This window comes from Montipora capricornis, chromosome 4 (genome assembly GCF_036669925.1).
Source record: "Montipora capricornis isolate CH-2021 chromosome 4, ASM3666992v2, whole genome shotgun sequence".
Taxonomy (NCBI): domain Eukaryota; kingdom Metazoa; phylum Cnidaria; class Anthozoa; order Scleractinia; family Acroporidae; genus Montipora; species Montipora capricornis.
In genome coordinates, this window is record NC_090886.1 from 23,120,568 (window position 1) to 23,133,983 (window position 13,416).

Sequence of the window (13,416 nt, forward strand, 5' to 3'; positions counted from 1 at the left end):
AATGTCAACCAATACAATATTCTTTATATAATAGTCCAAGTTATTCTTGCATTTTGATTGGCTCTCATTTGTGGCCTATGAGAGGGCAGACGCATAGCTGACGTCAGCATAAAAAAATTATTATATAAAACAGATAGATTCCTCTGTTCAGTAATAGATTACAGAAGACGTCAAAATGTGGTGAGAACATCAGTGACGCACTCAACTATCGCCTTTTGTTCTCACCACATTTTGACGTCATGTGTGATCTATTACTGAGCAGACACACGGTAACATGGAATCTATTTCTTAACTGTTAAACACAACAGGAACTAAAACGTGCACAGTAGATTCATTGATTTCAAATAAACTGAGGAACTCCTTCTTCGTTCCAGACACCATAATAACACTTAATTTGAACCATTTCTGTGGAGTAAATGTATTTAAGCTGGAAAGGCCTATTTGCATCCACAAGTAGATCAGTGTGTCCCTTGCCTTTAATGCTTCTTCTAAACCCTATCTTTCCAGTTATTTGTCCATCTGAAAACCATCGCTCCAGCTTTCTTTTGTGAGACACTTCAATGACCTTTTCTTTTGCTTCGCCGTTTTTTTTTAAGTTGGTTCTGGATGTTTACTCCATACATGGATGTACAAGTAAGGATTTCCACTAAATGATCGAATATCTCCTGATGAAGTCTGTAGCAGAATTCTACAACCCATGGATTGGAATGTTTGGCGACGAAAAACTCTCTTCTGATTATCGACCTTTTCCAGTTGTCAAGCTCGCGGCAGGCCATGTCGTGCAAATTACAAGAAGACACTGTTAGTTTATCTCGAGCAGATATCCGTGAGTATGACTTCAAGGAATCTTCTTTCAATCAGTTCAACTCTTTAAACAAATCCTGGATCGCAAGCTTCTCAGGAACCGCTTCAGATGGCAAGGACTTCCAATATTTGGACTCGGTTTTTTCGTAGAAACTTCCAATCTCTTAAGAAAGACCTCTTATTATCTCGGTATTTAATTCTCTAGCGGCCATCTTTCGTCGATCTGATATCATCCAGCCGAGCGGCCCAGGGGGCAGCCTCAATCTGGCGATAGGATAAATTCTGGCCAAAAATCCCCAGTGTGATCTTCTTCATTCATGACTCCTTTTTTGGCACACTGTAAATAAAAGTAGTTCTGCGAATTTAAAAAACGGGAAACTGTCCTGACAGAAACTCGCCCTGATCTATGCCTGCTGCTTCCATGAGTCTTTGGCACGTGAAATTCACCTCCTTTCTTCTCAGCACATTTAGACGTCTTATCAGTAGTCTCTTTTCCCTGTCGCTCAACTTGCACTTCGGACCCCGTTTGGAATGCATCCTAATACACCTTCTCTCCATATTTTTCTCATTTTTAATCCTGAAAACACTTCCGATAGAAATTTGGCACATCTTTGCAACTTTACGAATAGGCAGTCCCTTAACCCTGCATAAATAGTATGCCCAGGCCCGGGTCACGATGTCAATCGCACTTTTGAACACCATTGCGTACTGCTTATATTCGGTCGCTTGTTGATCGTATCCCTAACAATTCGCAAAATCTTCACGCCTTTCCCACGAAAATTCACAATAAAAACCACTAGAAACAGCCAGCACGTGCGATTAAAGAGACGTCAATAATTCTCCATCGCACACGTTGTTATCAAAGCAAGATCTACTATGCTTCCTCCCATCACTTAACACATTATTACGAATACAATACTAGACACAATTCGTTGGAACATGTTACACGAATGATCTAGAATCGTCGTGTTACAAGATGGCAGCTTATCCCTTCTCCCCCTCCCCCCAATTCAGTGTTGTTAGAAAAATTTTCGGACAACTTCTGGTAGTTTTGAAATCAACATTGAAGGAGGGGGGAAACGAGGATGGGTGTTCCAACAAATGTGACGAGTATTGAAACGCCTTTTTTATCTTGTTAATTTTTAGTCGATAATTCATTTTGCTTTGTCACGATGCCGCTTTCTTGATTTTGTTACGTTAGTTAGTTCTGGTTAATTTTAATTGCTGACAGCTTAGCGCTTTGTTCGAATTACTCCATTTTTTCTCAAATTACACGGTTCTTGTGTCAATTGGTGCTGAATGCTAAAGCATAAAAATTCCGCTACCACTGTTGCTGCTGTTTCTTATTCCATCGCCTTTAGGAGCTTACCAAAGTGAGTGTAATTTTCTATTATTATTTCTTTAAGTTTTTGTTACCGAGTTTCTGATTAGTTTCTATAGTGTACTTTCATTGTTATTGACCTAGTTAAGAGCAAATGTTACCAAAAATCAAACATTTTCAAAATTTCGTGGCAACAGCTCAAACATCAATTCGGCCCATAATCTCATTTTAGGTTGACCTTAATGTAAAACAAAACACTACATAGTTCATTTTACTAAGTATCGATTAGTTTTCAAGAAAATCGATAATCACTGAATTTTGTGAAAACGCTGCCTTTCAATGTGAAACTTAAGGCGATTAACGACGCCTCGTGTTACAAAGTAAAACACTCTAGAGCAATAAAATCTACCACAGACTGTTGACCGATGTCAAAAAATACCGTTAAAGCAATTTTTATCAATTGTCGGCTATTTCCTTTTAAAATGTAATTTAATTTGCCCGACCTATTTTTATCGAGAAGAAAACTTATCTAAAATTAGCCTATTATTTAAGCTCGTGGCACTGCATATAATTCGTTGAAAACCTAGCATTTAAAAGTCAAAGAGTTGTTCTTTTAGTGCCACAGGATTTTTTGGGGAAATGATTCAGAGCAAAGAAATTGATTTTTAAAGTTGGATAAATTTCGGTGTTTCAACTTTTCCCAAACATGACATGACACTGCACTCACACTACACTTGACAGAAGCACCTAAAAAGTTAAGCAGAATACATTAAGTCGAGGTCTATTTTAACGTACAGAAACTAACTTTTTTGTCTTCAAATCAATGAGGAAGAAAACTGTATTTCTGCAGGTCTCGTTTGGTTCGTGAACCAATCGTTGAAAATAATTTCCCACGACATGATAGTGGCACGGTGGCATTATTTGTTTTCCATGCTTTGGACGTTGGTTTTTGTTGTTCGTTTTCACTGCCTACATTTTCCTCAAAAATGGTATCGGAGTGCCTTTCGTAAGTCTTCTTTGCCGAAACATTAGTTTTGAACTGAGCAGTAAACCAAAGCGGAACCAAGAGACCTCAAGTCAAAAACATATGTTATCACGTGGGTGTTGTGAAATACCGCTTCATTCAAGTGAAATCTACAACTGCAGAAAGACAGGATTGGAACATGGAACAAGTGACTAATGGATCTTAGCGATTTTTTTTTAATATCAGAGTAAAAAAAGAAGGAAAACAAATAGGATCGCTATAGAAAAATCATTACCTGAGGAAACAAAAAAAAAATTGCGGCGTTGCCCTGGGGAAAAACCTTGTGAAATGATAAAAACGTCGTCGCTATCACTTTTTTTATCAAATAAATTTAATTAAGAATGTCAGTACTAATTTAAAAACGGGTGCCAGTTTTTGTTTGTTTTGAGCGAAAGGAGAGAATTTGTTTGTAGTCCAAAAGTAGAAATCTTCATTTCGTAACAGCTTTAGTGAAACGTTTGTAAACACAGCGAGTTGCGACGCGTGTTCATTGCGTGAATATGGAGGTGTGCTGTTCTTTTAAGTCTATCGTAGGAGGAATGTGTGGATTTGACACGAGAGACAGGAAAAAAGAAACACAAATTATCCCTTTACTGGCCTGTTCAAAAGCAATTTCGAACCACACAGCCAGCCTGGGGTTTTCCGGTCCAATGGACGAAGTTGACCTTATCCTCAGCAGAGCAGCAGTATTTACTCAACCTGCAAACATAAATTCTATGACCATTTGTCCATTACATCGCGAAAAGCTTGGTTTGGGCTGGAGGCGAGGATCCACTGCGAGGTGTAGAGTTCCAGAGGCATTGTCCAATCATGACAGAAGAGGAAAAAAGTGGCCAAAATGTGACCGAGGAATCGGGAAAATTGATTCCCAAATAATTTTAAAGAAAACTGGAGTATTTCTTCAAATAGGCTCGGGTAAGTTTGCATTTTGCAAACTTTGTTTCACTGTAGTGACCTCTCTTCGTTTCCTTAAAAATATTGACTTTAAGTTAAGCCTTACACTTTAATTTTCTTAGGTATTTGCGCATCTTGTCGGAAAACCCTCAGGCTGCTTGTAGCTGAAGAAAAAGAGTCGTCAGCCATAGTAAGTTCGACTTCTCGTTTCCCTGACGCCAGTGTGTTAATGTAGATGGAAAACTTGAATCTGGTAAGCTTTGATCCACATTACGCTATTTATAGTCAGCTTGCTTTCTGTCATCCTGTGAAGTAACAGGCAAAACACACCATGCAAGTCCTCCCTATTCAATCTGTTTGTCTCCATAATGTGAGAGGGGACTTGTGACTAATCACATCATAATTTGTTTCCTCAAAATGCGTAGAATAAACTGCTGGTTCCCGCAGATTTTCGCTGAGGCTAGATACAAGAGAATTATACTACGAAAAAATCTCTGCTACCGGCTTTCGTAATACAAAAGTCAGTTTTATGTTCATATGGGATTTTGACATGTTTTAATCCGGATACTCTCTCTAAACTATAACTCAGAAAGAAAAATAACCGTGAGGAGACTGGAAGGAATGATTGGTTTCTGTAGTTAACCACGCTTCGTTAAATTGTAATAGATTTTTAAATCTATTGTAATCTCTCCCCCTTTTCCCTTGCTGTATTTTTTCTCCTTCATTTAATTTTCCTTGTTATTCTCTTCTTTTTCATTTGTTCTGTGGTTTAGAAAGAGAAGGATGAGGGGGAGGAGTTGGAAGAAGAAGAAGAAGAAGAAGAAGAGGAAAGTGAAATCTCTTTCACCCCAATAACAAGTCCTATACTAGAAAGTAGTCTCTATGAATCATCTTTTGCTGAAGAGACAACTGTAACGCCAAGGGAGAAGTTGAACAAATTCCTGATTTCAAGAGATATTAGTCCAATTCGCCATTCCATGGAAACACCATGGGCAGAAGCTTCCGAGCGGACGAAAAGGCTTTATACTAGGAAGGTACGAGAAGTTGTTAATGCATGCTTGGATGAGATTGTTCCTGGGGAAACTGAGACTTTATTGTCTTCACTGGTTAAATCAGAGCTTGACAAAAGTGCTATTGACTCCTCTCTGATGGAATGTTTGGCCGAATGTTATAACAACGCAGACCATTGGAGCTCTCGAGGCAGATTTTGTCCATCATGGCGGATAAGGTGAATTTCAAAGATTTGCAAACATGGATACCTAATTTGTCCAGGTATCGTTTTAACATAGCTAGACATCATTTATTACTCCACGGTAGAGGTGCGAACGTACAATCTGTTAAAGGCACAAGAATGTACATTGCGCCAGAGAAACTCGATCATTTTTTGTCGTTCATCACCAGTACCCACATAATTCAAGACTTGCCTTTTGGCGAGAAAACTCTGAAACTGTCCACAAATACGGAAATAAAGGTTCCCAATGTTGTTCGAAGTTTGATCCCTGAGCACATTGTCCTTCAGTATCTAAGCTACTGTAGTGATGTGGGCTTCGTACCAATGAGTCGCAGAACGCTATTGAAAGTTCTCAGTGTATGTTCCGCATCTACGAGGAAATCTCTGCAAGGTTTGGACTATGTTTCAGCTGCCGGCGCCAAAGCTTTTGACGAACTAGAAGTAGGGACAGTCAAGCTTGGAGATAATTATGGAAAGGGTTTCACGTGGGCTAAGGTGCAGAAAGAGAAACTTCATCTAGCGAAACGCTACTTAAAAGGTGACTATAAGGTAAGATTGCTTCTGTCTAAGATATTTTAGTTTTCTTGTTTTTGCTTCTACGGTTGGTGCACATTAAAGGGATAATAAACCATAAAGGATTTAACAGACTAGTAAAATTGTGCAAAGATAGACATATTTGATATATTCGTGATGATGAAACCCTGCGTTTCTTGGCACTATGGGTGCTTGAATTTGTGGCCGAAAAAACTGTGATAGATAATGCGTAGAATTACTTTTTATATTGTGTCGTGTCCCAGCAAAGCATGTTAGAAATGAAGCAGAAAAGGATATTGTAGAATCTATGAGCATTTGATGTAGAGCCAAAGTTACCTGTGTATACGTTTTTCTTAATGCCAGATTGGTATATTGTGCTTTCATGTTCACTTATTGATATATGCTAAATAGCTTTTTGTGTTTCTAAGGTTCACGTATCTAAAGAATCGAAGGTCGCAGATCATTGTTAGACATATTCCCTCAGCTATCCTCAAGATAACGATTACATCACAGTCTGTATTCATGAACACGATTCAAAATGCGACAGATGCGAACTTCTCCCAACATTATTCCGTGAAATCAAGTCAGTTATTGGCAGTGTTAACTGTAGCGCTGAAGAACGAGACGAGATGGAGTATGAAATCTCACAGTCAATTCAGAGTATTGAAGCTTGGAAGGCCCATCTCCTTCGCGCTGTAAATCAGGATGCCGCAAGACATGAAATTCTGGAAAATCTTGATCCACAGGCAGTGTTAGTGGTGATGGACTGGGCAATGAAGTTTCTGCCGAGAAAATTTCGAGAAAGTCAAAGCGACTGGTTCGGAAAACGTGGCATACCCTGGCATATCAGTGTAGCATTGAGGAAGAATGCAAATGATGAAACTGAATTGTTTACTTTCGTTCATGCCTTCGAAAGCTGTAACCAGGATAGCTCCACTGTACTCGCCATTATTGATGACGTCTTTCGTCAACTTAAGGAAATCATGCCAGAAGTCGACTCTGTTTATATGCGGAGCGATAACGCAGGATGCTATCATTGCGCGTTTACATTACTTTCAGTCTACCATGTTGCTAGCGAGCATGCAATTGAACTAAAGCGTTTTGACTTTTCGGATCTCCAAGGCGGAAAAGGATCTTGTGACCGTAAGGCCGCGACAATTAAAAGTCACATGCGCACCCATCTCAATTCTGGCCACGACATAGAGACAGCCTCTCAAATGATGACGGCCATTGAGTCATCTGGTGAAATTTCTGGTGTCCGGGTGACGGTGAGCGGGCCACAACCTGCTGCAAAGTCCACTCCAGTAAAATGGGAGGGCATTAGTTTCATTAACAACATTGCATACACCCAGGAAGGTTTGCATGTTTGGAGAGCTTATGGAATTGGCTCTGGTAAATTTGTACCCTGGAGCAACTTCCGCCAACAAGTTGGGAGTCTTCCTCAGCTAAACAAACAGAAACAGAGTTCTATTGCTGAAGTATCTTTCCAAACTGGCAAAGCCAGGAGTAAACCAAAGCAAACACCGGTTTTAGAAGAGGCCCCACAGAACAGAAATAACAGCGACGACGATGAAAGCTGTAATGACGAAGGAAGCAATCTGTTTTTTTGTCCAGAAGAGGGATGTGTCAAGTCCTTTCTACAATACTCATCGCTAGAAAAACATCTGGACTGTGGTAAACACAAGTATGCCCTGGAACAGGAAACGCTGTACGACAAGGCAATGACCATGTACGCAACGAAACTGGAGCGTGGGGCTGGCGTCCTACCAGAAATAGTTGATGAAGGTGCATCTAAGTCAGTGGAGGATGATGGCTCCGTGCTACCGATGGGATGGGCTCTTAAGTCAGCAGAAGTACAAAGAAAGAATCTCACGGTGGCGCAGAAAAACTATCTGACTGAAGTCTTTCAAGTTGGAGAACGCACTGGGCAAAAAGCAGATCCAACGAGCGTCTCAAAGGCAATGCGAAGAGTAAAGCATAGCGATGGCTCTAATATCTTCGACAAGTGCGACTATCTCACACCACTACAAATAGCAGGATTTTTTTCCCGCTTGTCAGCAAAGAAAACTTATAGTGTGGAACAATCCAGTGAGGAGGAGGAACTAGAAAGGAATGAGCTGATAACAGAAAAGGCAATCGAAGAAATGTCCAACGAAGTAACGAAAGCATTAGCTCTTCAGCATCCCATCATGTACGAAACATACAACATCTGTGAGATCGTAGGTCAGTCTAGGCTGGCAAAGTTTTCGATACGAACACTGCAGAAGATCTGTGCAGCCTTAGAACTGGATGTAGCATCGATGACTGGCAAGCGCAAGCAGCCGTATATGAAAATTATTAAAGGCATTGTGGCCAGGTGTGGCTGTAAAACTAGTTAAGGCTGACTAGAATATGTAGAGATTAACCTACAAAATAGTCAGTGATGTCGAGAATGTCTTACTTGAGGTAAACTGAAATTGACGGCTCTGTTTGACGCTATGTGTGTCGTCTATAGAACATTTTAGAGATACTCTTTTACGAGTGACGACTGACGGGGGTTGTAAATTGTCTCGTCAAAATTATCCTGGTAGATTTTACGATGGAATCCAGGGAAAAGCCAACAAAAGGAAAAGTGTTATATGAAATGTAACAAGTTGTTATAAATTAGTTAAGTCTGTGGAGAGAAAAGGAATCACAGCCACGCCCACAAACGGAAAATCTTGTACATATTCAAGTAGATTTAAAGATTACTCAGAATTTTAAAAGGGGGATGGTCTAATGTAAAGTTTTTTCAAGCTATCCTGTGACTAACAATTTTAAGGCCAATCATAAGGAATCTTCCAATTTCATTTTAAAATCATTTTTAACTGCATCACGAGGTCAACCAAGCCCTCTTTTATCGAGAAATCCTTCGAGTTGAACCGCCCACTGGACAGAGAGCAAACCGTTCTCCTTTTGTAGGTCTACAGTGGCAAATAATACTCTTCTTGTAAAAAGAGTTAGAGGTATGGTAAGAAGTCACATGCATCTCGTCCTGACGAAAACTTTAGTTAGAGCGGGACTGGCACTAGTCAATGAACACCAGTCTCACCTGCAAATTGTAATGATTCGGGAACCATTCCGAACTGATTTCGCATAGACTTTTTAGGGTCAATGCTTTGATACAGAAAAACTAGAGCTACACGTTTAGAAAGTGATGAGGATCGTTAGTTACAATTTTCGAACACTGGAGGCGGGAGGGCGTAGTCGATCACGTGGCCAAGTAATTTGCATTTCTTTTTTCAATTTTTTTTAAAGTTTACTTTACTTTACCATCTATCATTCCTCGTGGGTGTCTTTAACAATAGTTTTTGGAAAATGTGCGTAAAAACCACCTAGTCTTTGATAAATTAGTTTATCGAGGAATTCATTATCCGTGACCGGTCGTGTCCAGGTGATCCCGTTTAACCCACTTAGGCAATAATGTCCTTACCATTTTCATAGTTGGAGACCATTACTGGGCTGAATTGTTAAAAAAAAAAAAGAAACTAGGTGATGGTCAAAGCCAAGTGTTAAGTTTTTCCGAACTTGAGATGTGGCAACGTCTTTCTTGTACAGGGCAATGAATTCGTCATGGCACCCGCATAGGTATATTTTCTAGTTCGATTTGGGGTAAAGCTTTTAGTAGAAGTGCACAAAGGCGTTGTGTTTCATCTTTGACAGTTTTGAAATTAATTCAGAGGCTAGAACTTCTTGAAGATGGTTTATGTGGTTTATCGCCGTAGAATATAGCTTAGGTTATAAAATGTAAAAATTGATATTGAAACTAAAAAGACTCGTAGGTTTGAAATGTTTAGCAGCAGCATTATATAAAGGGTTCATGATTTTCCAGTCACAAAACGTCCGTGCACATGAACGTCCGCTCGCACTTCTGGAATTAATAATTGGTCACGCAACCGTTGAGTTGCCATGAATACATGTTCTGCGAATCCAACTTACTGAGAACGCCCAGCTCCGTTTTGGCTACGTTCCCAAGGAAAATGTAAGTTGTTATTATACTCTGAAAATGTGGAAGTCTTCATGTGCTGGTAAAGAAGGCTAAACGACCCTTTAATTTTATGATCAAAATATTTGATTCTTGTGCGAAATTGTCACGGATTTAAGACAAGTTTTGAGACAAACAGCTCGTTAAATTGTTTGCCTTTGGTTTGTTTATTAGTTCGAAACTGATTTTGGAGAAAAGGCAAACGAAAATAACTTTTTAAATCTGATCTCTGATCTCGAATTCAGAGATTATTGGTCGGGAAAACTTCCCAACAAAACATCTCACGTCTGGTCTTTACCCTGGAGTGTAAACAAACATGACAGCTGCGTTATCTTGACAAATTATCTTGTAGTTTGATTAAAATTTGTATCAAACGAAGGTACAGCAGAAATACAATGTATGTCTTTGATTTTAAAACATGTTGGTTAAATTTTTACGTCAATCCCGCTTTTGATTGAATGCTATGTATTCCTGTGTGTTTACTACGTAAATTGGAAGGTCGGTTAAAACAGGGCATTGTATCCAACTTTAAAATTGAATTTCTTCGTGCTAAATCATTTTCCCCAAAAATCCTTTGGATATGTAAAAGAACGATTATTCGGCTTTGGAAATCCAGATTTTTCGACGTATTTCATCTTATATTAAAGGTTATTTTTTGGCATTTTTTCATCTTGATAAAAGAGTGTTAGCGCAATGTACTTATATTTTCAAAGTGAAAAGAAAAGAATTGCTCAATTTGCTTTTGACACATATTTTGGTATCGTTCTACAAGATTTAGTAGATTTTATTTCTCTAGAGCCGGTTATTTCGTGACGCGAAGCATTCTTTTTCGACCTAAATTGTACGCTCGAAATGTGGCAAATTCTCAGGATTCGGTTATTATTGATTTTCTCGAAAACTAATCGATATTTAGCCAAAAGAACTATGCAGTGATTTGTTTTACATTAAGGTCTACCTAACCTGAGAATATGGGCCAAATTGAATTTTGAGCTGTTGCCACGAAATGTTTGACCGATGGTAACATTTGCTCTTAAATCCTATTGCACTAGTTAATTGCCTATGCTTGGATCCGCTTCGTTTCTATTTGCCTTTAGTTCGAACCACTTCACTGTATCACGCTCTGACACTATTCTACGCAACAATTTAAAACCTCGAATAAAACCTCAATTATTGGTACAAAGTGCGTCCGTTTCAAGCTCCTAAATATCTCAGCTATCCCTGTGGTTTCTCCAAAATCACAAGAGGGAGATGGTCTCAGGATTTGTCACTCCATCGACAGCTCATTCAAAGTTTAATGAAATCTTTAATGGTGTTTGTTTGGACTGGAACGAAATTCATAGTTTGCCCTTTCTAGTCGCTTTAGACACAAAGTCACGAGAATTTCAATATAAAATTCTAAATAGGTATTTAGTGACGAATACGTTTTTGAAAAAATAGGCAAAATAGACTCCTCGTTGTGCACCTTTTGTGGTATGTTGGACGAATCCCTGGAACATCTTTTTGTGACTTGCCATTTCACTACATTGCTGTGGAAAGAACTCATAGCTTGGTGTAGTGGAAGACAAATTAAAGTTGAATCATTATTTGGTGACTGGCAAAGGAAAGATTGCTTCCTCTTATTAAATCATATAATTCTCATCATAAAACAGTACATATATTCTTGTAGGTCCAACAATTTGAAACCACTTTTCTACGTTCTGTTGCAAAGAATTAAGTTTGTCTACCAATTAGAGAGTAAGATTGCTAAATGGAACAATAATTGGCAAGCTCACTCTATCAAATGGGGTAAGAGTGGTTTTGAAGATGTAGAAGATTGAAACCTACATTTGTATCTTTTTCGATTTTCTAACACATAGCGCTATTGGGTATTTTGTGCATGTGTGTGGGTGGGTGGGTGTGTGTGTGCATCAAGTAGGGGGAACTTTTGGGGGTCGGGGTTGTTAGCATGCACTTGTTAGCGCAAATCTTTATTTTTTTTTTTTTTTTTGTGATTGCTGTAATTTCTTCGTTTCTGTAAGTGCTGTAACTCCAATACGGAAATGTTAAAGAAAAAAAAAGTTAAAATCTGCCCCCGTCTTTTTACTTTGGATACACTTCTTCTACCTCTAAGAGAACTTCAGCCAAGTCAGTATTTTTTCTGAATGTTATTTTCTTTTCTCCCAATCCAGGTTGTCACGATACTTCCCTCTCGTCTCTGTTTTCCGGACTAATCTGATCTGTCTTTTGAAAGCAGTAAAACTTGTGGGTACACGTTTTGCGCTTCCAAAACCACTGACCTGGGTTCAGGGTTCTCTTGGCACTCTTTCAAGAATTCCGGCTGCACCCACCTGCTGCTCATGGGAGCAGGGTTTGAGTCCACCAAAACTGCGTTGAAAATTCGTGGTCGCTCTAGTTCGCCATTCTTCTGAAGAACTGGGAGGTGGTTGAACTGGAAGCACTTGAATCAGCAGAATAAGCTCCTCCCTGATAGGACACAGCACTACTACTGTCATTACTTAATAGTTCCACTGCCTTACTTAAAAGATTTGCTGCGTGAGAAACTCTATCATGAGCACATTCTCAAATTATTGCCACCTGATCTGTCGTCCATTTTTCGTTTTGAAGGATCTCTGGTCTCGGACGTCCAGCTCGGATGGTGCGGGGTTGCACAGGAACTGAAAGCGTATCAGAACAACTGAACATCGTAACGGAACACAGGTAGCAGTTGGGAAAGACGTATAGACGAAGTAAAACTGACTTTGAACGCCAAACTGCTGTTCACAGAATAAACCAGTACAGCGGCAAGACTGGAAGCGCAATACGAAGCTTGACCATCGTAACAGGAAGGCAAAATGTAATAATAGCAAACTGAATTAGAATGGAGTATTGCAATTGGTAATTATAAAATGGCGTATTTCATTTTCGTAATGACGAACTTTCGAGTCATAACAAGTAGAACAAATTGTGTAATTGAACTGAGGAATAGCAAAACTGAATTTTGACCCTGATCACCCCTCATAACCAGCAAGCCCTGTCTCGAGGTTAACTTTGCTTCAATAAAGTAATTTAGCCACATTTTAAAGTTTGTGCCAGTTCAGAGACTACTCTAATAGGAAGGATTAAACTTCCAAAGAGATGATACTCCTAATTGCATCTGAACACTACATCATTTTTTAACTCATGTATCAAAATTTCGGGTAATCTTCGATGTACCAGAAAGTAAGGACCTCCTGTGATGACTAAACTGGAAGATGTTTCATGTTATAGCAGAGCTCCGCGGGTGCCGTAGTAAGATATGGTAACCCATCAATTTGAGAAATATTGGTCATCAACCGTCCGTACGTGCGTCCACTCCTCCATGTATGCCAATGTGACCAGTATCATACTAGTTTACAGCATAAATCTTTGATATTGGACACCAATGTTTTGATCAATTGACACCTGTCAAAACGAGGTATCCACTGACAAGTATCACGGGCTCAAGCTTAGAGCTCACTAAGGTCAGCTGTTTGTTGAAGATGACCACTGAGCAGGTCAGCTATGCAGTTATTCAAGTCAAGCATCAAAGGGATACAAACTTAAAGCTGAGTGTTTATTTTCAATTTGCTAAGAGCTGGTTTTTTCTC